Source organism: Leopardus geoffroyi, chromosome C3 (assembly GCF_018350155.1).
Source record: "Leopardus geoffroyi isolate Oge1 chromosome C3, O.geoffroyi_Oge1_pat1.0, whole genome shotgun sequence".
Taxonomy (NCBI): Eukaryota; Metazoa; Chordata; class Mammalia; order Carnivora; family Felidae; genus Leopardus; species Leopardus geoffroyi.
Genome location: NC_059338.1, coordinates 72,224,246 through 72,248,396, shown reverse-complemented (window position 1 = coordinate 72,248,396; position 24,151 = coordinate 72,224,246). Strand labels below are relative to the sequence as shown.

At 63.6% G+C, this 24,151-nt stretch overlaps 1 long non-coding RNA gene across 1 annotated transcript; it reads left to right on the top strand.

The window, feature by feature from the left end:
* Positions 1-170: 170 nt before the first annotated feature.
* Positions 171-22,861, top strand: LOC123585387. The gene is made up of 5 exons (XR_006706128.1): positions 171-869; positions 2,018-2,226; positions 2,565-2,666; positions 19,837-19,982; positions 22,086-22,861. It is a non-coding gene; the product is annotated as an uncharacterized LOC123585387 (long non-coding RNA).
* Positions 22,862-24,151: the final 1,290 nt, after the last annotated feature.

Here is a 24,151-nt window from a genome sequence, read left to right as displayed (position 1 = left end):
GCGAACGCCGCGAGACCGCCCCCCGTTCCCCATCCGCCAGTCCCATCGGCCTCGGCGCCTTGCGCCCGCCAATGGCCACTCGAGCCGCGCCGCGCCGTGGACGGCGTGCGCCTCAGGACTACAAGTCCCAAACTGCCCCGCGTGGACGACCGGAAACGGCCGGAGACGGCGGCCGGCTGGGCCAGAAAGCCTTCTCTGACTGGAGCTCCTGGCTGGCGTCGAGGCCGTGGTCCTCGAGGGCCGCACGAGGGTACCCGGAAACGCTCAGTCCCTTCCCCAGCCCCTTGAGGTGGCAGGTGCGCTGTCACCCCCGAGCCTCGGTCTCCCATTCGTGGAACCAAGGCGGGCGGGGGTGAGGAGGGTGAGGATGGAAGTGAGCTTGGACAAGGCGAGCCCAGCCCTCGGCCTCAGAGGCCTTCGCCCCGGGTGGCAGCCCCGCGGGGCCTCTGCCCAGGAGCAGCACTTGGCCCTCTAGAGACCTTCGTGGGGTCGGGCTCCCTCCTGCACGCTGCCTGCGCCCCCTGAAGAGCTGGACCGGTGGCTGTGTGCCCTCCGGCCCGCATGCCCTGTGCCTGAGCCTGCTTGCCCACAGGCGAGCCCAGAGCCGCCGCTGGGGCTGGGTCCTTCCCGCCTCCGTACCAGCCCTGCCTCTTCGGCCCAGGTCCAAGGCAGCGTCCTAACAACTGCTGGTGATCAGGCCTGGAGGGGTGTGGGCAGGGTTGTCCCCACACGGCCAAGCATCTCCATGCAGGGGTTGGGCGCGGGCCGCCTCCTGTCTGCCAGGACTCCTGGATCGCCCTGCTCCCCGATGCCCGTGACATTACAGGATCTTCAGTTTGGGCACAGATGTGTGTGTGAACAAGTCCTGGGTACGTGTGTGCACGGCACACAAGTGCAAGGGCATGCACATGGACACTGGGCAAATGCGTGTGCACGACACGAGTGTGAGCACAAGGGTGTGCCGCGGGTATGCTCGGATGGGAGCAGGGGGATGATTGTGTGTGGTACGTGTGTGTGCTTGTGTGTTGCGTGCACGGGTGGGGAGGAAGAGGCGACAAGAGCAGGCCAGCACACGTTGGCTCAGATCAGCCTGGGCCGGGGCTGGGCCTCGTGTGCTCACCACAGCCTTGGGGCCGATGGCCTGTGCCTGTTTCACAGGCCAGCCCGACTTCCGTCAGAGCGCGTACCCTGCCCCCAGGACAGCTGGAATGCAAAGGAAGCCAGTCCCTTGCCCTGCAGAGGCCATGATGGTGACTGCTGACCACAGCTTAGGTGCTTCCAGAGAGAGGTCTCCCGAGACAGATGCCCACCTGAGAGCCAGACACTTTGGCTCTGCTGGAGTGTGAGGCCAACCACTGGGCTGAACTCTATGGCCCACAGGACGAGTGACAGGCATGGGCTCCTGCAGGGAGGGTTGTTACCTGAGAGCAGGGATTGGCTTAGCTCAGAGCCCCCCCCCCCCCCCGTGTGGATCTTCCCTTTAGGCCTCAGCAGGGGTGTAAGCCACAAGGTTAGGGATGGGTGGAGGGTCTCCAGAAGGAGCCTCCGTGCAGCTCCCACTAAAGCCGCCCTGGAAATGCTTGCTCTGGCTTCAGGAGCAACACGGGCTTCTCCATGGTTATGCTGGATCTCCGGGTCAAACACTGTCAGCGTGGGGTCTGCAGTGAGCCACCTTCCCCCACCCTTGCTCTCCATGCTCTGGAGCCTGGCTCCCTCACCCCTGCCCAGACCGCAAGGTTTGCGGGTCCGCACTGCTCCCGTAGCCCTCATTTGTCCATCCATCAAGTCTCGTGAGCACCTGACTCGCTGTGGCCCAGTCTCCAGTTGTCCCTTACCGACAGAACTCCAATTTTGTTCAGGGCGGGAATGCGCCTAGCGTCACTGGCAGCTGGAGCTGGCCATGTGACCGTCCTGACGGGGGGATGATGGGAGAAGGCACAGTAGTCTTCAGGCCCCTCCAGAAGGGACGGAGGAGGCCGGCCAGCTCATCTGATTGTCCTGCCCTCTTCTGTCCCAGCCCAGAGTGTGGGCAATGTGTGGAGGACAGCAGCTATTCCGGGAGGAAGAAGATGGGTCCCAAGCCGAGGACGGGGAGCCTCTGCCCCAAGTGCGCCCCCAGACTCATCGTCACGGGAGAAACAGGCCCCTGCTTCCTTCATGCTGCTGATGACACCGTTCCCAGCAGATAACAACCCCTGTGCGCCTCAGGATGGAACCATCACCCTGGTAGGTGTTGTCCTGCCCACAGCAGGAGGGGTCCCCTGAGGGGAGGCTTGCACAACAGCACACAGAGGACGGCCTGGCGCACGGCGTGGCCTCAAGGGCAGCGCCGAGGGCACGAGTGAGCACGTGAGCTGTACCTGCCGGTCTCCCTTTTCGCACGGTGTCCCCCGTGTAACTCGGTGAGGCCGGCCCAAGCGCGGGCGACGTAGAGGGCTGGGCGAATCCGGGAGCGCGGGGGTGCCGAGGCTCCTCTGCAGGGGACACGTGGAGAGGGGCACACGCGGGGAAGGTGTGGCCGGGGCCCAGCACGTGGCAAGCGTTTGAGACCGCTCTCGTCACAGCCCTGGGCTCCTAGGAGATCGACTCCGGCGTGAGACTTGTAACAGCCTCCCAAGGTATTTGACGCCAAGAAGGAGTGGCAGAGAAAAAAGCAAAAGCAAACCGTGAGTGTTGTCTCCGCCAGTCACATCTTCAGTGAAGGACGGGTTTGCCACCCCTCCTGGGAACAGCAGAGCCCACGCATGCTCCGTCCCCGAGGGAGGGGGCGTCTCCACACCCCGGGCTCGCCACCTGGCAGTGCGCTCCCTCCTCTCTCGCCAAATCTTACCCTGCTCTCCGTCACTCATTCATTCAACAATCTTTGCTTCCAATGTCAAGGCAACATGCCAGGCCCTGGGGATACCATACAATTAGATTCAGTTGCTAAGGACAGAAAGCCCCAATAACGTCGGCTGAGACAAAATCGGTGTTTGCTTCTAATGTTGCACACTCGAGTCCAGGCAGGCAATAGGGCTGCAAAGGTGACCTCATGGTCACCAGGACCCCAGATTCCTTTAATCTGGTTGCTCCCGTGACCCTCAGATAAGATCTTCTGCCTTGCGGCCGTCATGTCTGCTCTCCAGCCTGCGGGAAGAACGGGACCCTGGAGAGGCATATAGGCACACTCCCACCCCGGTCCTGCCCTTGTGAGGACACCTCCCCGATCCCCACCCCCTTGGCCAGAGCCAAGTCCCTTGTAGCAGCACGGGAGGCTAGGAAGTGCCTTCATCCTGGGGCCTCGGTTCCCAGCTTCCCTCGGAGCCCTTGTGCCTAATACGAGGCGGGGGGTGGCTCCCCTAGCAGTCGCCATCAGGACACGGCCTCTGACATGGTGCTCACAGTCTGGCAGCCACAAATGGGCACTGGGAACCTGATGGTAGCCACGCGGGAGCAGAACGGGGGTCTTGGGGAGCAAGAGGCCCCCCCAACAAAGAGGCTGGCATAGGGAAGCCTTGAGGGGTAGCGATTCCGGGAGGGGGCTGCGGGTGTCCTGAGGTAGGCGAGGAGCCTGGGGACGTCCCCGTAGGGCTGTCACACGCTCCTCTGTACCCACGTCCTGACCCCTGCAGCCACCACTGACTCCAGAACCCCTGCCCTCCACCACCGCTTCTGCCGCACATCCCCCAGGTGGGAGGGGCACACGGGGCCGCGTCACCCCGGCCACAGCAGACGCACGGACTGTGGACGCGGCCCTGCCACTCCCTCTCTTCACGGTCGGTGGCACACAGCTCAGCCTTCTCACACCGGCACCTGTTTGTGCGGTAGACCCCGGCCCCCATAGGGTGGCACCAGGGACCTTGGCCCGACACCCAGGCGGCCAGCGACAGCTCGTGGTGAGAAGGAGTGAGCAGGAGGTAAGCACGGGAGGGGGTAGGAGAGGCGCCGTGGCCGGGACACTTCCGACGCTCATCTCTGTCCCCCTGGAAGCGGCACAGTTCCCAGCCTCCTGGCGGTGCAGTGGCTCCCGGTGGCCCCCAGACACAGGACCCTGAGCAGAGGCAGGGCTCAGCCTCTCCGGGCCTCATGCTGACGCACCGGCCACAGGAGGGAGAGGACGGGCAATTGGCTTTCTTAGGGGGTGACTGATTTCGGGGCGACAAAGGTTGGGTTGCAGGAGGTGGACAGAGGCAAGGGCACCGCCCTCTGCAGGACCCGGGCTTTCACCTTTCTGAGCCCAGGCCGCACCTGCGGGTTTGGGGCAGGTGCATCAGGCTGCCACCATCTCCCAGGGACTCGGTAAGCATAGCAGTTTCATCAGAGAGAGTGGGGGGCTTGAAAATCGGGGGCAAGAGAAGTAGACGGCAGGGGTGTGCAAGCCTCGGGGGGGGAGCCCCCCTCCACTTTGCATGGGGGGCCCTCCCCCAGACTGGGCTTCGGGCTCCTGGGGGGGGGGGCCTCAGGGGGCGTTCTCTCAGGGCAAAGCTGGAACAACAGGCCTGGCCGCAGAACTTTCCACGAGTGAGGGGCAGAGGCCCGGGGACCCTCACACCGGAACTAACCTACCTACAGCCTGCAACCCGCTGTGGTTTCTTCCGAGGTGCTCTGCAAACACGACACATTGTCTTCCTGGTAACGAGTATCCGTTTAGGGGCAGGTGGGGTCCACACACACCCCCCCCCCCCGCCGCTGCCGCCCTTCTTCTCCTTCCGGCTGAGCCGCCAGCCCACTGGCCACAGCCAACCAGCAGCCCCAGCCTCCCGCCTCCCCGTGGCGCCTTCCCTGGGGTGTGTGGCTCGACCCCTGGTTCCACCACGTGCCTGCCAGGTGGGCCACAGTCAGACACCTGCCCCGAGCCAGCCGCCTCCTCACGCATGCGAGCGGCACAGACCACAGTGTTTCCAACTCTTTCCAACTCTGTGGCGTTAACGGAAGGCTTGAGGGGGTCGGTGCCAGGGAAGCTTTTCGGAGCCCTCAGCCCAGCACCTGGCCCCCTGGCCTTTGGCACATGAGAACGTGCGGATGGCACCCTCAGAGCATCTCAGAGGAGCAGAGGGGACAGACAGGACCGGAGAATCCCCTGCTGAGCCATAAGATCATCGTGAGGTCGTGTCGGAAAGGTTTCCCAGAGAAGGGGCATTTGGGCTGGGTGCTGAAGGGTGAGTAGGAGTTTGTCAGGCAGGAACAGCGTGAGTCTAACATGGATGCTGAAGAAGGCTGCCGCATCCACCTCCTGTGTCCGTTTCTGCCCAAACTCCCTATTTCAAACATAGCGCTCGGGGGTTGCCCCAGCCCCCACCTCCCTTCCCCCTTCCGGGCGCACAAACACAGTCCCAGACACTCACAGAGCAAAGAATTGACTTCAGTATGCTCCCCCCCACCCCACCCCAGGAGCCCGAGCCCCCAGCCCCCACCGTTGTTGCGAGGAAACATGGTAATGAGATGCTAATGAGCGAAGGTAAAAATCACAGAGAATAGCAGTTTGCAAAATCACAACGCTTTGTGCCTCCAGAGGCTCCCCCCCCCCCCCCCGCCACAAGCATGCCACCAAACCTCACGACAGCGCCGTGTGTGTGGGCAGAAAACACCCACGAGCCCCACTTCTTGGGGCTGTTGACGGGGTCCAGGGAGGGCAGGAAGAGGAGCCCCTGGCCCCAGGCCCTGCCCAGGCAGGGCTTCTATCCTGCCTGGCTCATGGGCCTGGTCTGATCTGGGGGAGGGTGGGGGGTGTGCCTCTCCTGGACCACCCGTCACACCAGGGTCACATCCAGGCTCCCTGCCTGGCGTCCCAGACCCTTCCGGACGCTGCCCCGACCCCACGACCGCCACCTCTGCCCGCACCCCTGGTCTCCACCCAGCCTGGTTCCTCTGCCTGGAAGGTGACTTCCTCCGGCCTGCGAGGCTACCCTCCCCACACTCTCGCCTCCGCTCCTTGGCCTGCGTGTGGGGCCTCCTCCAAGCTTACCCCTCCCACGGCACCGATGGCACCGGCTGCCCCCCCGAACCGTCAGCTACTTGTCGGCAGCGACTGGCACATGGCTGCTTTTCTTGGTGTTTGTCGAACGAATAACCAAGTGAGGGAATGAATGATGGGCTTCGTGTGGCTGAGCTGAAGGGGTCTTGGAGATGGTCTGGACTATTCCAAGGGAGGCTGAGGCCCAGAGGGAGGATGCGGCCTCCCAAGGCCTTGGCCCTGAGCTCCTGGCCCCCAGGCAAGCTCATCCTCTCCCAGCTGTGGTGGCAGCACAGGTCCTCGGAGCTGGGGACCCTGCCTTCGCCCCACTGTCTCTCCCACACCCCTGGGTCCTCACTGCTGCCCATGCTCCATCAGTGCCCTCCCAGCCAGAGCCCCTAGCTGTCCCTCCTCTGTCCCAGATACCTGCCCCTTGGCCAGGCTGCGGGCTCTGACGAACAGCAGGCCGGGGGGACTTGACGTACCACCAGGGGCTTCTGCTCTGGGGCTGACGGGCCCTGCACTCCTTCACCTCCAAACCTCGTGGGGCCTGAGTGGGCACCAGGATGGACAGCATCTCTGGCCCCCTGGAGGTCGTGGAGGCTGAGAGAAAGGTGATCTGGGCTGGACCCAGGTGAGCCGCTCCCTCGGCCCCTCCGCAGGGAAAGGGCTGGAGCACACGGGGCTGCAGCTACCTGCCGTTGACCACCAGGGTCCCAGATGGGTCCGTCCAAGGCAAGTGCAGGGGGTCTCTGGGCCCTGCGCAGGCAGGGGTGGGGCCTCGGAAGGAAGGGAGCCTCCATTTTGAAGATCCTAGTGTGGGTTGATCGGGCTCATGGTGGCAGGGAAGGGGGCTGCGGGCAGGACTCCGGGCCGAGGGGCTGGCCGGGCAGAGCCGGGCGGGGCTCCCAGCAGCGGCAGCGCTGTGATGACCACAGCCGGGGGATCCAAGCTCCCCTGGGCCACTGGGCACCACTCTGTTCCACGGCCCAGCCACGCCCCGTGAGATGTGGCTCCCGGAGGCACCCCGGAGCCTTGTCCCGGTTCAGACCTGGCTGCTGCTCTTCCTTGCTCTGTGACTCTGAGAGCAAGTCCCTCTGCCTCTCTGAGCCTCAGTTCCTCCCGGGGCAATGGGTGCCTGGGACCAGCCACGTGGCTGTGACGTACGCAGAGGCTGGCACGCAGCTCTTTGTATTTCGCACCATAACTGGAAGAAAGGGGAGTGCTGGGCCGTCCAAGACGGAGCGGAGATGAGGTCTGTCCTCGAGAGCCTCACGCACCTGTCCCTGCCCCGTCCCTGGCCATGCAGGTGTACTGCCGCTGGCCTCCCCTGGTGACCGTGGGCCAGTGCTGGGGTGGGAGGTGTTGGGCGCATTGCCTGTGTTTGGTGATCACTGTTGTATTTATAGGGCTTGATGGGGATAAAAATAAAGTGAGTGCGGTCTTGGGAGTTACCGCAGAGCACAGCACAGTGTGGTCTCGCTGTTCCTGCTTGGAGGCGGGGCCTGCAGGGGACAGGCAGGGGCGCAGGGTGACGAGCGGACATGTTGGTGGATGTCAGTGGGCTCACATGAACGACCTGAAGCAGAGTTCGCGCCGCTCCTGCTCTCTGCTTCTCCCACCCAGGCCTCCGTGGGGCCAAAGGCTGTGTTAGTGCATATCCAGTGACATAGGGCTCAGCCTGGGACCAGGGTCTGGGTCAGCATATGATCAGGGTCAGGGCTCAGGGTGTGACCAGGGTCAGAATGTGCTAAGGGTTGGGGTTTAGCATGTGTCCTGATCTCCAGGCAGGACCAGTACTCAGGTCCCATCTGGGAACCTATGTGTACTTGAAAGTGTCCCCATCAGGCGTCCTGTGGTCTGGATCCCTCTGCATCACAGACTGTCCTGAGTGCTTCACGGCAGGGACAGTGCTCCACACGTGATGGGAGCCCTGTGGTCCCTCCCCGTCTAGGTCTCCCCATCCCTGTCCTCCAAAGAGGGCAGTTCCCCCCCCCCCCCAGCTACATCCCACCCCCCACTGGAGCCTTCTCACCCGGGAGACCCTCGCCTCACGTGGGGAAGCCTCAGAAGCAGGTGCTTTGCCACCAAGCCTGTCCCCTTCCCTGGCTGTACAGCCTTCAGTGGCCTCCGTGGACACCCCAGATTCCCCTTCAGGCCAAGGGAGCCGGCTCCCCGCCACTCGTGTGCCTCCGTCTGTGGGACTGACCCTGGCTGACAGGCGTTCACTCACTCGCCGTCCGTGGGGCAGCCCACACCCAGGACTGGCTGATGTGCGCTGCAGAGGCCCGCACCCTTGTCCCTGCTTGGGACAGCTCCTCAGGGCCATCCCTGCTCCTGTCAGCCAGCTGAGGCCTCGGGGACGCGGCGGCCTCTCCCTCCCTCCCCCCTGCCACATGTTCCCAGCAGCTTTCCCTAGGAAAGTCCCAGCAGGCAAATCTCAGTCTCAGGGTCTGCGTCCTGGCTGAATCCCTCTTTCCTGTGGACCCCGTTTCTGATGCTCCCCGCTCCCAGTCAGGCCCTCCCAGCCTTTTCTGCCGTGAAGGCACTGGCTTCTGTGCCGCAGGCGGGAGCTCGTCTGAGAGCTGAGGAGCAAGATGGGGTGTATGCGGGACCCCCCCCCCCCCCCGGGCTCCTAGATCCACCCGGGCCTGAAGCAGTATCCTGCCAGGAACGTATGGGAGTTTATTGGGTTTTCTTTCCCTCTGAGTTCGGAGCCCCACCAGCCTGGCCGTGAAGCTCTGTGAATCGGGAGACACCTTGCCAGTGGGGAGGCTGGGGACGCTGAAGGGCCGCCAGGTGCACTGAGGATACTGGACGTGGCTCAGGGCCGTGCGAGCCACCAGGAGCTCGGGACACCAGCTGCTGTGTCCCCGAAGGTCATCTCCAGCCATCACAGCCCACCACCGCTGGCTCCAGGGGGCAGCGCCGGGGTCCCTGTCCCCCGGGGAGGGGCAGGGGTGGCCCCTCTGTCAGCTGACCCGGGCCCCACAATGAGGCCCTGTGCAAGGGGCCATGGCCACTGCAAGTTGGGCCCCCCCCCCCGCCCCCGCCGGGTGGAGGAGGATCCCAGGGGAAACCAGGTCGGCTCGGTCAGAGAGCGGCACCAGGCCCGGTGTCATCTGGGCCGTACCCAGCCCACCAGCACGTCAGCTCGCCGTGGAGGGGACTCCTGCCTGCCTCGCTCCCGCACAGGCCCCCCCCCCAGCACCACGCCTGCCATCTACCCCCCAAAGCTGCTGGCCAACACAGATATCCCTCTGTTGGCAGAAACCAGGGTGCCCGGCAGCTGACCCCGAGCTCTCCCTCCCTCAGCCCTGCCTGCCCCCCGCTCCCTTGTGGGCCAACGGCTCTCTCTGCCTTGGGTCCCTGGGTGCCCCTGTGCCCAGCCACCCGGGCAGAGTCTTCTGGAACCTGCAGTCCATGAAGTGGATATTAGACATGGGGAGGCGGAGGCTCTGAGAAGGGGAGTGGCTAACAGCCCTAAGACAGAGGGACAGACCTCTCTGCTGCCCCACTGCTGGGGACCTGCCAGGACTCAGGCCACTGAGGGGCCTGGGCCTGATTCCAGGGGCCAGGCCCCTGCCAGCCCTCGGTGTCCGGCTGCAGGGGCTTCGGGGGGGCGGCGGTGGGAGGGCTGGTGAGGACAGCCCAGCCACCTCGGCTGTGTAGAGGTGTGCCCGCGGCTCTGAGCGGTGTTGGCCACACTCGGGGGTGAGAACAGGCTGGGAGGTGCAGAAGGGGCAGGCCGCCTAGAAACGGGGTCAAGGAGGCGTGGGCGTTCGCAGGCCAGAGGGCAGCGAGGACACGGGTGCGAGGGCAGGGGGCTGGGGCAGCAGAGGCAGGAGGCCTCCCGTGGGCGCCCAGGCAGGGAGGCTGCTCAGGCCGTGCTGTGTGGGTGTGGTGGGCTGGCCACCCCCCAGGCCGTCCCCGGGACACCTCTCTCGCGGACACTCTGCTCTCCCGGCCCTGCCCCTGCTCCAGGGGTTCATCTCACCCACTGTCCAGCAGCTTTGTGGGGCCTCTCTGGGCCTCCATTTTGGGGCTGGGAGACCTCAGCAGACCACCTTCCACCCTTCCCCTGGGCACAGGGGCGCCACCCACAGAGCCACACTAGGCCATCGGAAGGGTCTCTGGGGGGCTGGGTGCCCCGGAAAACATCGTGAAATGCCCATGGCTCTGCAGGATGGGTCCTCGGGGTCCTGGACCCGGCCACCCTCCCAGGCCCTCCCCGATGACCCCCTCCCCAAACCTGGTGGGAGAGTCTGGTGCCCTGACTGGAGCTTTTGATTCCCAGAAATGCTCCACACCAAGAGCGGGACCACCTGAAACTGCTTCTTCCGTCCTGAAATCCAAAGTTGCTCCTTCCAAGGGGAGGCCGGCGAGGACTCACTGTGCCCACCCCTCCCCCCGCTCGCCCTGCCCCCACCCCAGTCCTGGCTTTGGCCGGTCCTCCCGCCCCCATCCCCAGGCCAGACCCCCCTCCAGTCTTCCAGCGCCCTTCTGTGAGCCCTGACCTCCCCTCCACCTGCCCTCTCCACTAGCACCCGGGCTCACCTGCTGGGCCCCCTGCGAGGACCCAGGGCAGCCTGGCCTTTCTGGGGCCTGTCGCACTTGTCCCTCGTGCATCCACCCCAGCCTCCCGGGTCCCCACGAACTCCAGCACAGGTGTGCACTCCCGCCCTTCACACGGCAGAGGGGACGTGGCCCCTGGCCTCGCTGGTGTCCGGACCCTTTGCACACTGCTTCCCATCCTGGAGGGGCTCCAGCCGGTCAGCATCCCCCACCCGTCAGAGTGCAAGAGTGGGAGGACGGGCCCCTCCACTCGTGTCCCCAGGCCCCCAACCGCGGACCCCTCGGAGCTGGCCACTGGCCTCTGCCAGGACGGTCCCGCCCGGCACGTTCTTCCTGTCCGCCTCCCAGACTGACCACGTGGCTGCAGCCCTGCCTCGTGAGGCCCCTGGGCCGGGCTGCCTGGGTCTGCTGCCCACGTGGCCCCTGCCTGGGCTCTGCAGAAACCTTGGCTTCTCTGTGGTTGCGTGTGAGACATCTTCACAGGACGGCTGAGGGATGGCAGGAATCAGAGCGTAAGGCTCACGGCAGGGCGGCCCCTGGCCAGGACCCCATGCTGGGACCTTGGCTCCCTGCTGCCCTCCTCTGTCACCCGCCACAGACAGTGAAGGGGTGTCACTGGTGGACCCGGGCCCTGGCGGGGTAGCCTGAGTCCAGAGGGGCTCACAGTTGCCAGGGGACTGGAAGGCTAGCCCGGCACCCACGCCCCTGTGGGCTTTGGGCCGGCGTCCCATCCAGTCCCCGCATGCCTGACTCGGCCACTGCCCGATGTCGGGATGGGCTGCACCAGAAGGCAGGTGGTGGCGGGGGGGAGGGGGGGGGGAGGGGGGGAGCCGACGTCGGGTGGGTCCGAACGTTCACACCAACTTCACATCTCCGCCTGGCCGCCACCCCTGACCCCTGCCATCACCGCGGGGTCACCAGCACCTCCATCACCACCACCCTCGGTGCCACGGTGCCACCCGTGTCCCTTCTGCTGCACCACGTCACCGTGCAATCCCCGCCCGTTCCACACCCGCTGGGGGGCCCGCCGCCATGTCACGGGCTCCTCGTCCCCCCGAGGCTGCACTTGGTCTCACAGATGCTTGGCTTTCCCGCCCAACTGATGACGGGAAAGGATGAGAAGCTTTGGGACAAACATCTATCGGACCACGGGCTGCATCCAGCGAGAAGATAAAGGTTTTTCTGAAGGGTCAGGGAGGGATGTTTAGTCTGAGCCGTGCAGGGAGAGAACAGTTCACTTTATCAGAGAGTCAAAGAATCTTCAGGTCAGACAAGAACCCATCTGAACTCAGGAATGATCCGGGAGCAGTGCGCAGGCTGCATGGTCAGTGACGGCTTCAAAGGGTGAAGGCCCACCCACGGCCTGCCCTGTCATTAGGCCTGGTTAGCTTTGCCCCCACCTTCCACACACGGGGTGATGCCTTGGCTTGACAGGTCAGGCTTAGACAGGAGGGTCTGTGACTCCTCACTGTTGGGAAGACAGACGGTGACTCGGGGAATCCCCACCCCCTTGTGCCTTCTCCTCCCACTTGGAAATAGGTAGGCACCCCTGGGGTTGAGACCATGGGGAGGAGGGGGTCTGTGTTAAAAGTACCTGGGGTTCAGGTTCTCGGTGGGACAGAGAACTCACTGCCCCCTCCCACCGAACGTGGCTACGACACCCAGACTGAGCGCAGGGAACAGCCGTATCAGCACTCTGGAAAGTCAGCGTCAGCAGGTGACTGCAACTCGAAGGAACCCTCGGGTCACTGGTGTCAACCCTCGGGTCACCCCTCTGGTGTCCTCAAGTCTAGGGTGGGTGTTGGTGCCCAGCCAGAGCTCAGAGAAAACCCCTCCAGTTCTGGTTCCCAGAACAACAAAGAGGACTCCTATCATGGAGAGTGGGAGACATTCCTTGCTTGATTTTCCTTCTCTGCTGTCCCCACACCCAGCCCCAGGAGCACCTGCAGTGGTTGGCATGGCAGCAGTGGGTCTGCGGGCACCTGGCATGAATGCAAGAGGAGAAAAGTCCCTCTCGGATCAGGACCTGTGCCCCCAAGAACGTGAGACGGACCCATGCTTTTCAAATCTGTCCTCATCCAACGTGGCCCCAGATGTAGGCACAGTGGCAGGCAGTGAACACAGAGCGTCCTAAAGAGAATCCCCACCTTTAGACCGGAAGACCAAAGGGAGGGTCCCAGGAAAGGGCAGATACCCGGGGAACACAGAGAAGGGGCCGGGGAAAGTAACCGCATATAGTCCTTTCTGATTGGTGCGGACAAACCCAAGCCGAACATGCGTGGCCCCTAAACGGTGCACCACCCACGGTGAGAGGTGGCCGAGGGGCGGACACAGCCAGTCCCACAGCGGCCATGGAGTCCCGCATGGGGCAGATGGGAACAGCACCGACAGCCTGTCCACACTGACTGGTAGGAGGAACCGCGACCCCTGAAGGCCGGTTGGAACTTGCAGCCTGCACGCAGTTGGCCTGTTGCCTCCGCGAGTGAAAGTGTCTACACCTTCACACGACTTAGAGCAGAGCCAGAGCCTTCTAATACAATCTTCAGAGTTTCCAGGACACGATCCAAACGGCTTGGCAAATGAAGAAACGGGAGAGTCACAATTTGCGTTCTGTACGGCACAAAACAACAAACAGAAGCCAACTCAAGATAACACAGATGTGAAGATTAGCAAACAAAGACGGAAAAGCTGCTATCATAAAAAGTGTTTCAATAGGTAAGCGCAAACACTCTTGAAACAAGCAGAAATACAGAAAGGCTCAGAAAAAAAAAAAAAAAAAAAAAAGAGAGAGAGAGGGAGAGCACATATAAAGAGGAACCAGAAGGAAACATGAGAAGTGAAAGACAACCAAAATAAAAGTACTCATGGTTTAAGTTCAAAGCTGAACAGACGGGACAGAACGACCAGGGGCACAAACAGCACAGGAACAGAAACAGAACCTCCGGGACCTAATGTTCACGAACGTGGGGTCCCGGAGGGAGATGGGGAGGACTATGATGCAGAAAAAAAATGTGAAGAAAGAGTGACTGACATTTTCTCACATTTAGTAAAATGCACACACCTACAGATCCAAGGTCAACAAACCAAAACGTTCATCCTTGGGCGCATCAGATTCAAACAAACAACTAGCAATAGAGGACAAGCCCTCGAAGGGGGACAGAGAAGCATCACAGATCACTTATGAGAAAAGTCATCCGAAGGCTTTGGATGCCTCGTGGGAAACCGTGGCGTCCAAAGGTGAGTGAGGCAATGCGTTCAGAGCTGGGGTCCAGAGTTCTGTGTCCAGCTAAAGTATCCTTCGGGATCGGAGGACAAAAAGAGATGCTTCCAGAGGCAGGAAACCCACGGGACCTGTGCCAGTCCCCATGAGCCTGTCATGGTTCTGAAATAAAGAGTTAAGGAAAAGGGCAAAAGAAGAGACACCCCACCCAAGAGAGCGTTGGGTGATAAGAAAGCACGCACGCAACATCGTTAGTCCCCAGGGAAATGCCGACCCAGACCCTACGGGTTTCCACCTCACACCCGTTAGAGCAGCTGAACCAAAGGTGCCAGCGAGAGAGTGGGCAACAGGGATTCTCGCTGCCGGCCCTGCCGGCGGGAGCACGCACGGACCCCCGCTCTGCACAACAGCTTGGCGGCTGCTGCCCGAGTTGCACACAGGTGTGCACGGGCCCCGACGGCCTTCTGGCAGGCGGGTGTCCGCCCGAGGCATTTACCCACGTGCAACAAACAGCCCACAAGCGTGCACGGCGTCTTTGTGCGAGCCCCGAGTTGAAAACCGACCAGCACGCTTCTGTGCAGGATGGCAAAGCCACCTGGGGCAGCCCCACGCCCCGGAATAGTCCCCAGCCGGAAGGGAAACAAGCTGCTGGTCGACCCAATGACGCAGCTGCATCTCAGGTCCGAGAAGCCAGCCCCCGGGGGCTGTGAGCCTCGCGAGCCCACCCACAGGACGTCCTGGAAAGGACGCGACGATTACGACAGAGGTCACAGGAGTGGTGGCCAGAGGCTGGGGTCGCGGTAGGCGCGACGGCAAACACCCGTCTTTTCTCCTCCCTGCCTCTTTGAGCAGGTCTGTACGCGAAGTCAAATGTCTAGAGGGTTGGCAAGTGTGGAGCGAACCAATTCACGCTTGGCCGGGGGGCCCCTTCCCCCCACCCCACGCAGCCGCCTCTGGGGCTGCCCGCCCGCCTGCCCGGGCCATCTCCTTCTGGCTTGGTTCCCAGCACCGCTGCCCCCTGTGTGCCCAGCGTTGGCGACTCTCGGCCCCGCCAAGTGTGGGGTGATGGTGTCGTTCCGTACACGGACTGTGGTGGCAGATTCGCAAATACAAAAACATGTCAAAACTCCTAGAATTCCACGGGTTAATCTATTATCTTTAATTGTCGAGGATAAAGCCTCAACCCCAGGGACACAAGGCTTCGGGACCACTCCTGGTGGGAGCATATGGGGTGCAGGTGGCCGCGCCCTGGCTGGGCCCCCGCGTCCTTCTCAAGGTGACATCATGGCCAAGGGTGAGGCTTGGCCCCAAGCGTCTCCTCCGCCCCCTCCTCTATTTGCACCTGTGACCTCCCGGCCTCCGCCTCCCTCCTCCTCTCTCTGGGTGTTCTGCCTCCCCCAGGGGCTCTCCAAGGGCGGGGGACCCCCTCCTCGTCGGACTGGCTGCTCTCCAAGCAGACTGGGGTTCCCTGGGCGCCTCGAGTGTGCTGGCCTCTGCCGGTGGAGACGCTGGCTCCACGCGACAGGCACAGACGCCCAGCCCCAGGGCAGCCCAGGTGCAGGAGGGACCGGGATTTGAAAGCAGGACGGGCCGAAGCCAGCAGCCCCCCTCCCGGCACACAGCTGACCTCTGTTGCTTCTGCCTCGTCCTCAGGTCGGGTCCGCACCACCTCTGCCCACCGTCAAAGGGCATCGTGGAGCCTGGGCAGCCGCCGTGCTGGGCGGGGGCAGGAAACCCACACAGAAAGCCTGAGAGGCCTCCGCGCGGCCCCCAGTGTGGGGAATGCCGGGATGGGGGCTCGGCACGTGAGGGCCTCTGGGGTGGGGGCCCGGCCTTGGGCACCTGCCTGCCAACCGGCCCCCTGGTAGCCGTCAGAATCGGCTGTGCTAAGACCCTCCTGCCAAGCGGGGGAGGGCTTGTGAGCTAAGCACGTGACACGCGGGCTCCCCGGACGGCCCGGGAGGACAGCCCTCATGGCTCTGAGGATCCGGGTGAGGCGAGGAGGGCAGGAAGCAGGCAGCAGGGGCGGGTGGGGAGGGTGGGGAGGGTGGGGAGGCCGGGAGCCCGGGGCCCTCTCTGCCGGTCACATGCCACCTCCAGCCCGTTGACACTGGCCGGGCACGGGCACTCGCTTCTCCGCTCTCCGGGCGGCAGGCCCCCCATCTCCTCGGCCGCACAGCGCACCTCTGCGTGGCCGCTGTAGGGCGGCCGCTGGATCGTGTACCCCACTGCCACCCGTTGGGTCCTCTCTGCCTTGGCCTGCCCTGCCCTGCCTTCTCCCTGCCCGAAGCTTTGGAAGGAAGCCCGTCCTCAGCTCTGTCTGGCTCTCTCCCGCGTCCCTTGCTACGGCTGCCTTGCTCTAAGGCTTGTCTCCCCACCAGGGTGTGGTGACCTAGGGGAAGCACAGTGCCTGACTCGCCCGCTGCTCCGTCTGCTGCTCTTGGAGCAAGGCACCACTTTGCTAGCCCGTGCGCACTGAGTGCCGGCTGCCAGCTGAGCCTGGACTGCCAGGCCCTGTGCTGGGATGTCCTGGGGCAGGGGGGCTCCCAGGAGGTGGTGTCTGTAGCCATTTGGCCCGGGCCCCGTTACCTACTGCCCCTCTTCCACAAGAATGGAAGCCTGGGTGTCTTGCTGGGTGAGAATCTGCCCGAATAAACGCCTCACTCCCCAGCCTGCCTTGCAGCGTGGTCTAAGTTCTGACCAACAGAATACGTGGGAAGCTGGAGCCCCAATCGCACTTGACCTGAAACCCACAAAGTTCAGACTTCTCGTTTACATGAACCAATCCATCCCCGTTATGGTTTAGGCAGGCCCGGGTGGCATTTTCTGTCACAGGCCAGTGAAGCTTCCCAAAAGCTACTGTGGGGGACACATGTGCCGTGAGAGAGGCATACGGCTCAGTCCTCCTACGCGAGGAGAGTCCGGACGAGGGAAAGAAGCCTGGGGAACACGCAGAAGCCTTCCTGTAGGAGGAGGAGCACTGGAGGGGAGGGGGTAAGAACATTCCATACGGGGGTCGGGGGGCTAGGGCATAGGGGCTGGCCACACTCCGGCCAGTCCCACAGACAGGGAGAAGCCACGGCCCCCAGCCGCAGCCATTCTAGGGCCAAGAGCCTGGCCACCCGCGGTTGCCAAGCCCCGGACACTTTGCCAGTCTCCACTTGGCCCAATTTAAAATTCACAGGTAGCTCCCCACACCTTTCTCCGAGCTGTGAAAAGCACAGCATGACCTTTACACAATCTGGGAGGTTTATTTCACACGCCACCCGGACTTTTCGAGGCCACGGGGATTTGCCACTCCATTCTCCGCCGGCCACGGGCACGTGTCAGGCATGCGCACACACGTGTGACAAGCACAGGTACCTGTGCCCTCATACTGTGGGGCCTGCACATCCCTCATGTGTTCATACGTGTCCATGCGTGCGGGCTAGCCACATTTGTGCTCTGCCCTCACGCCTGCATCCACGCCCAAGCGTGAGTGTGGGGTGCGCACGTGTGTGGTGTGAGTGTGCGTATGCATATCGGTGTGCACTCCTGTGTGTACATGATGCGTGTGCACACACCCATGTGCACACACACACACACGTGTTGCACACAGAGGCACCTGCTAACACACACATTCCCCCTCCAGATTCAGCAGTGACTGAGGCCCTGGGGCCGGGGAGAGCCAGGTGAGCTGGGGCCCAGTCACACCTGAGGGGCACCACCACCACTAACTCTCTGGCCCCCACTGTGGCAGAGCTAAGGCTCTTCGATCAGACAGGGACACGGCTACGGCCACGGGCAGAGGCCCGGGAATCCAGCTCTGTGTCCGCTGCTCCGTATGATATCAGAGCTCGAGCCAGAGCCCCCTTTACAAGTAACTCATCTGTGAAATGGGCGTCCCCTTCCCTCCTGGGCCTCTGAGGAAGGCAGAAAGGGACGGGCTAGGGGGTATGCAGAAAGCCTCGGGTCAGGAGGGCCGTGGTCCCCCCTTGCCTGGTCCTGGGGAACCGCCCGCTCCCTGGATTTCGAAAACGAGGCTCCAGAGGTGCCGAGTCGGTGTGTCAGGGCCCCAGAGTCACCCTGATGTGGCCGCCCTGTCCCCATCCTGGCCTTGGAGGGAACAGGCCACTGCTCCCCAGGTCCCAGAGGACCTCGGCGAGAGCCGGCGGGGGCTGGGGGTTTGCCTGTGAGCCAAGCCCCTCCCCTGGCAGGAAACCGGCCTCCGCTCCTGGTCCAGACGGTCCGACCCTGGGGCGCTGCAGGCGGGGGCTGTGCAGCTAAGGGTGAGGGAGAGTCTCCAGCACCGTCTGATCAGCTCTGGGCTCCAAGGGCCTGTCTGTCTGACTCCTGTTCCGACCCGGGGAGGGGGGACGGGGAGAGAAATCCTTGCGTCTTTGCTCCTTCACGCACTGGGAAACGGCCTCCCCACCTTCTCGGGGTTTGGGGAACAGCTGTCCTTCACACCCTCTAAATATGGGCCCTAAGGAGGTCAGCCCAGGAGGGACAAGTCCCACAGCCGTGGCCCCGTTTGTGACCCACATCGCCTGCCTGTCCCACCCTGGACTGTGCCATGCACGCTGGCGTGTGGTTCTGGGGGTGTGGGTGGGAGTGGATGTGTGCCAAGGCCATCACCTCCTTACACACACACACACACACACACACACGCACGCTCCCAGAGAGCTATCTCCATAGACACCATTGGGGGGCATGGCCCAGGCCCCCGCCCCCCCCCCCCCCACTCCCCATCCTAGGAGTGGGATTCTGGGCCAGCCGGGGTGGGAGCTGGACAGGCAGCCCCTTCACGTGGGGACCCGGCCGGCACCCACTCCATTGCCCGCGTTACCCCAACCCCACCAGGGACACTGCCCACCTGCTGTGTTCCCACCCCCCTCTGGCCCTTGGGGACTACTCTGTCTGCAGGACATGACCTCAAGGAACACAGGCAGCAGAGCAGTAGGGTGATGACTCTTGGGGGCCCGGCTGGGCTCTGAGCTGGCCCCACCCGGCAGAAGGTACTAGGTGCCCCCACCACTGGTCTGACATCAGCATCATCCCGGCCCCCCAGAAGCCACCTAAACCATCAGCACCGCCACATCCCTGTCCCCTTAATGCCGCGTCATCCTCCTCTGACCAGTGCTCCACCCCGCCAGCCCAGTGCCATCACCAACGTCCTCAGTGCTATGATGTCACGCATCACGGCAGCAGGGACCGGGGGGGGGGGGGGGGGGCACACGGCGCGGGTCTGTGGCCAACCCTGCCTTCTCCAGACACACCCCAGACACCACTGTGGCCCGGCCGCCACCTGCCACGCACCCTCCCTGCACCACCGTGGGCTCTCCCTGTGCCAGGCACCAGGTGACCCCCCCCCACAGCCGCGGTGCCCCCCAGGCCTGCGCCGCCCCTGGCCCCGGGCCCACCTTGCTGGCCGCTGCTCCCCTCCGCTAACTCCCTGAACCAGCACTGAGGGAACCCTCTGGGCTGCGTTTCGGTTCCGTTGCCTGTTTGTTTTTCCTCCTGCGCGCCTCACTCTCTTTTCTCCTCTAAATTGGCACGGCGTGGGGATTCGCGATTCACCCTCCTGGTTCCCATTCCACACGCTCTCCTCTCCGCTGCCTTAATTATCTAATTTGTAACATTTCGTCTCCCCGCCCTTTCATGTCTCTCCGAACACCCCGACCGGTTAAAATAAATATGTATTTTTAATTTTGAGGCGCCTAATTTAATCTGGCAGGCAACGCTCTGCCACTCGCTGGCACGCAGCTCTGGCTGAGTCACACTCCAGGCCACCGGGCGCACCAGCCTCCCGCCCGTCCTGCCAGCGGTGTGCGGGGAGAGCCCCGGGAGGAGGCCCGGCGCGGCCAGGCTCTTCCCCGGCCCCAGCGGCGTCCGTTCCCGCAGAGGGCCCACCTCACGCCACCGCGGAGCCCCGCAGGAAGCTCCTGGCTGCGAGCATCGGCATCGGGGGCCCAAACCCTCAGCCGGGGCAGGGGTGGTGGGGGGGCTCTCCAGGGGCCCGTCAGGTACTAAGGGAGGGCTTGCCCGCAGGTGAGGGGTGGAGCCCCCCAGCCAGGTGAATGTTGCTCCTTCCTGGTATCGCTCTCCAACCCTTCATCCCCTTTGCCAGCCTCCTCTCAGACCACCCGGAGGCCCTTGTCACCTCCCTGGAGACCACCGACCGCTCCCACAGCCCCATCCCTGCCGCCGAACTGGAATCTGCTGTTCTGCTCTCTCCCCTGCCCGCAGCGCTCCAGGCCGGGCCAGGCCCCAGAGGTAAGGGCTGCACCTGCCAGTCCCCGGGTCCTTGAGCCAAGGGTGCTGGAGCACAGGAGGCAAGAGCCCGCCAGTGTCCCCCGGCCCCACCTGGGGAGACCCCGGGCCTCCACTCGCCCAGAGATCTCCTGTAGCCCGTTGACCGGAAGCGACCGTCACGTGCCCAAAGTACTGTGCATCGTGCTCCTAAGTGAAGTCCGGCAGGCTTGTCCATTCAGCCGTCCACTCGGCCTCCGGCTCATTCACTTACCCAAGCGTGTGTCGGGCTGGCCAGGAGGACATTCTGAGTCCAGGGGTTCGGAAGGAGGTGTGTTGGGGGATGGGGTTCTGGCATCCGGAAGGCTCAGTGTTGCTCAGGGCTGGAGACCGCGGGAGCGAAGACCGCCGCCAGGCCTCAGGGTCTCTGGTCCGGGCTTGGCTGCCACCCCCACTGGTGCTCACGGCGGAGGCCTGAACCCGGCCTTCCTGCCCCTCCAGGGCCTCTGGGTGGGACATCTGCCAGCACTCCTGCCTGGAATGGGACTCACCGACCTGTCCCAGCCTCCCCGCCCCGGGTCCCGGGTCCCTTTCCCCGTCAGTCTCCAAGGCCAGGGGGGATACATGAGGGACGGGGACAGACACCAGGAGACCGCAAGATGCTCATCCTCGGCCCCCCGGCGGGACCAGCACCTGCGAGGAGCATCCATGATGGACAGCAAGGTGTGCCCGCCCTTTGACCTGTGAGCGTGTTTCCAGGCCCCCCCCCCCCCGCGCCCCGCACCTAAGAGGTCACCAGGAGGACGTTCCGTGCAGCCTGATGTGGAGGGAGCCCGCGAGCCTTCCTGCATGTGCTGGCCACCGCTCGGGTGTGGGGGACACGGCACCTCATCTACTGTGGGCGATGCCCCAGGGGCTCTGGGCTTGGGGCCAGGACAGGAGAACGGGTGGAAGATTGTGGCCTGTCCCTGACGGGGCGTCAGAGCGTGGAGCTGCGCCGTGGGCGTGGCTCCGTGTCACAGGGGACGAAGCGGGCTCCTGGGGGAGGGGGGTCCAGGCGACCCCCACCTGGGGCCCCTGCAGAGGCTCAGGTGGCATTGAAGGCCAAGTGGGGCGGGGCAGGGTGAGCACGATCCAGGGTCCAGGAGGACAGGTGCTCGGACCAGCTCCACCCTGCCCGGCTGTGTGATCTGGGTCCTGCGTGCCGCTTGTGTGTGTACGGGAGCGTGTGCAATTACGTGGGTGTCAGTGGCTGTCGGTGTCCACAGGTTCTGTGTGTGTGTGTGTGTGTGTGTGTGCACGTGCCTGCACGCCCAGGACTAGACCAGGTGGGATCCACAGCCCAGCAGGGAACATGGGGCAGACGGGGCCCCGGAGGCCCTGCAGAACCGGGCTCTGGTGCGAGGGCAGACGGGGGCAGTAGCAGGTGCCCGGGACGTGGCGGTGGGCAGGGGCAGGGGCAGGGGGGCGGCGACGGAACAAGAGGGCTCTTCGGGGTCTGTGGGACTCTTCCCCTTGCCTTCCTATCTTCACATCTGGACTCATTTAGGCCTCCACTCATCAGACACTGGTCAAGTAAGGAAGCCCCTCAGCCCTCCCCTCAGCTCAGCGTGGATTACATGCAGAAATCAGGACGCACCAGGCCACGCCACCCGAGCGCTGGGAGATGGAGGCACAGCCGCAAAGGGGCCGCCTGGGAGAAGAGGATGTAGGGAGAGCATTGAGAGGGAGCCCACCCCCTCCCAGTGCTGCACACTGGAAAAGGGGACAGTGGACCAACCAGAGGCAGAGGACACAGGCATTGAATAAGCCGGCCACTGGCGTTGGAGGCATTGAGGAAAGGGCCACACAGATCCTTGTTCTTTTGGCTCCCTGAGTCCTTCCAAACCGGACAGACCCATGATCTTCCCCCATTAGGTTCTTGGCAGAGGACTAAATAAATCAAATGGGGATGGGCGGAGGGTAGAGAAGAGCAGAGAGGATTGGCGCTCCCAGATCCTTGCCAAGTTACTCATTTGCCATGTGACCTTGCACAATTGACTTGCTATCTCTGAGCCTCCGTTTCCCCACCTTTAAGGAGGAAATTATGCCCCCTGCCCTCACTACCTTTCGATGTTGTTTTGACAGCGAAATAACTGGAAATCGCTGAAGGTGTCACGTGACTTCTAAAGTATCACCATGTGAAGTTCAGTCCCCGTCATGCTCCCCTCTCAGCCGGCCACCAGCAACCACACGTTGACGGGTCTCAGGAGAACCACGGTTCCAGATGCCAAGCCCGGGAGCTACAAGAATGGTTCCACCTTTGAGTAGAACGCAAACAACATACAAATGAACACAGAACTGCCTCCGCTCCTTTGGGAGATCCCAGCCTGGCGCGGGGTGGACTGCTGCCTGCCTCTGTTCAGAATGCGGGGAGGGGCGAGGCTGTGGGAGGCAGAGGAAGGCAGGCCCCAGACACCAGCTCCAGACTGGGCCCTCAGGGGGAACCGTTCTTGCCAAGTGTCTGCTCCACCAAATACTAGCGTGTGTTTACAGGCCGCCCCTCACGGCCTCCGGTGCCGGCGTCTGTCCCCCATGGGCCCCGGCCCCTCCTCTCCTCCCCTCCCTTCCTTCAACTTTCCCCGGCACCTGGGCAGGCCTTGGATCCCGTCTCCCCCAATGGCAGTGGAGCTTCGGGACAGACAAACAAGAGGTGACCCCCCAAGCTCCACCCCACAGTCCCACCAGTCCCACAACAGCGACTCCATATGCAGAGGGATTTGGGGACACTAAGACAGCTGGTCACACTCACCTCGGGGAAAGGCAGGAGTCCTCCCCCAGGATGACATGGTCCAAAGGGAGGGGGTGTCCCAGACAGAGGACATATCCGGAAGGGACTTGGAGAGCAAAGAAGAGCCTGGCTCAGAAAGGGAGAGAGGCAGGGCAGGCGGGGTGGAGGGGCGGGGCAGGTGGGATAGAGGGGGGGCAGGCGGGGTGGAGGGGGGGGCAGGCGGGGTGGAGGGGCGGGGCAGGGGGTAGAGGGGCGGGGCAGGGGGATGGAGGGGCGGGGCAGGCGGGGTGGACAGGGACATGCTCAGGATGAGGCTGGAGGGACAGCCAGGTGGACCAGGAGAAGGCCTCAGCCCGGCCTGGGTTGGGGCTTCTTTGGCCGGAAACAGCCCCTTCAGGCTTCATTGCCCATGACAGACGTGGTCACACCTGCCTTCGGAAGGATCTCAGCTGCCGGCGGTTGCTCCAGAGTCCGGCTTAACAGCCCCGATGTTTGACCCAACTCTCTCTCTCTCTCTCTTTCTTCCTCTTGCTTTCTTTTCTTTCTTTCTGTTTTTATTTGAGAGACAGAGAGAGCATGAGAGTGGGGGAGAGGGGCAGAGGGAGAGAGAGAGAGAGAGAGAGAGAGAGAGAGAGAGAGAGAGTCTCCAGGAGGCTCCAGGCTCAGCACAGAAGCCACGACCCTGGGATCATGACCTGAGCTGAAATCGAATCAGGTTCCCACCGACTGAGCCCCCCCAGGCTTCCAAGACCCAACTTCCACTAAACCCACAGGAATAGTGAGGCCCAGGCGGGGAAGGCCCGGCCCACGGCCACACGTCCTGGCTCAGGTCCCGCCTGTGTGCCCTTTGGCCCGCCCCAAGGCAGAGGGCACCTCCTGTGCGTGGGCAGGTGGGCTCGTCCTGCACAGAGGTGGATCCAAGGCCCTCCCACGCTGCCTGCGAGCTGGCCCCCAGCCCTGTCCCCTGCTGCGGTACACTTAGGTGTGGGCGCCCCAGGCCCAGGCCCCGCACTGCGCTCAGGTGCCCTCCCGCGGCGGCTGACACGGGAGGAAAGAAGCCAAGGCAGCCCCCACGTCATCACCTGAGCCCTAAGCGGGGCTCCCCCCCCCGTCGCCCTGGTGACAGCCTAGCCGGCTGGAGGCGCCTGGACTCTGCCTGTGGGGAGGGAGGCCCAGGGAGGCGGCCTCACCGGCCCGAGCCAGCGCTGCCTGCCTACCTGGCGGCCCCAGGCCCTGGAAACCCTGCTCTGGCGTCTAGGTGGGGAGGAATGCAGGGGGTGGGGTCTGCGTCACATCCTATCTCGTTCTCCTCTTTGCTGTCAGTCTGCTTGGGAGGGGCCGGCTATCCTGAGGCAGTGCCTGTGTCCTTGCTGGGGCCTGCCCTCAGCCCCGTGTCAGCTCTGGGAGTGTGAGGGGAGGACAA